Raw genomic sequence first — 556 nt, 5'->3', positions numbered from 1 at the left:
TGTTTACTGACTGATTCCGGACTTCATGATCACAGCGCTGTCGTCATCTGTTTAGCTCGCCTCTGGCCCGCCTATATCAGATACACCGATGTGATTGGTGCAGCTCGGCTCCAACGGCATGGGTAATGAGCATCATTACTGATTGCCAGAGTGACTCGCTGAGCAAATTCAAATTGTGCCCTCGCAAGAACTCTGGATTTCCAGGGTAACTATAACTATAACTACTATCCAATTGCGTGCAGTGATATTTTCAAATGCATGCTTGGTGCTGCCCCTCGAGTTGGGCCATTTTCATAACTCATAGCCAGACCCTAAATCTTTCTAGATTTGGGTCTGGATTTCCAGGCTAGCCTGCAGTTGTAACTGTCTCTCTGTACATCGTGCTCACGTGTGTGCGTGAGACCGTGAGGCATGGACACTGCATTCATGTGTGTTCACGTGCTTTCGCTGGTCTCGGACAGAAGCGCACACGTGAGCGCGGTGTACAGAGAGGCAGTTAGAGCTACAGATTACAATGAGGCTAAAAACAGAGTTCAAATGACGTTTTTCCAAACAA

This window comes from Epinephelus moara, chromosome 5 (assembly GCF_006386435.1).
Source record: "Epinephelus moara isolate mb chromosome 5, YSFRI_EMoa_1.0, whole genome shotgun sequence".
Classification (NCBI taxonomy): Eukaryota; Metazoa; Chordata; class Actinopteri; order Perciformes; family Serranidae; genus Epinephelus; species Epinephelus moara.
Note: the sequence above shows the minus strand (reverse complement) of the source record.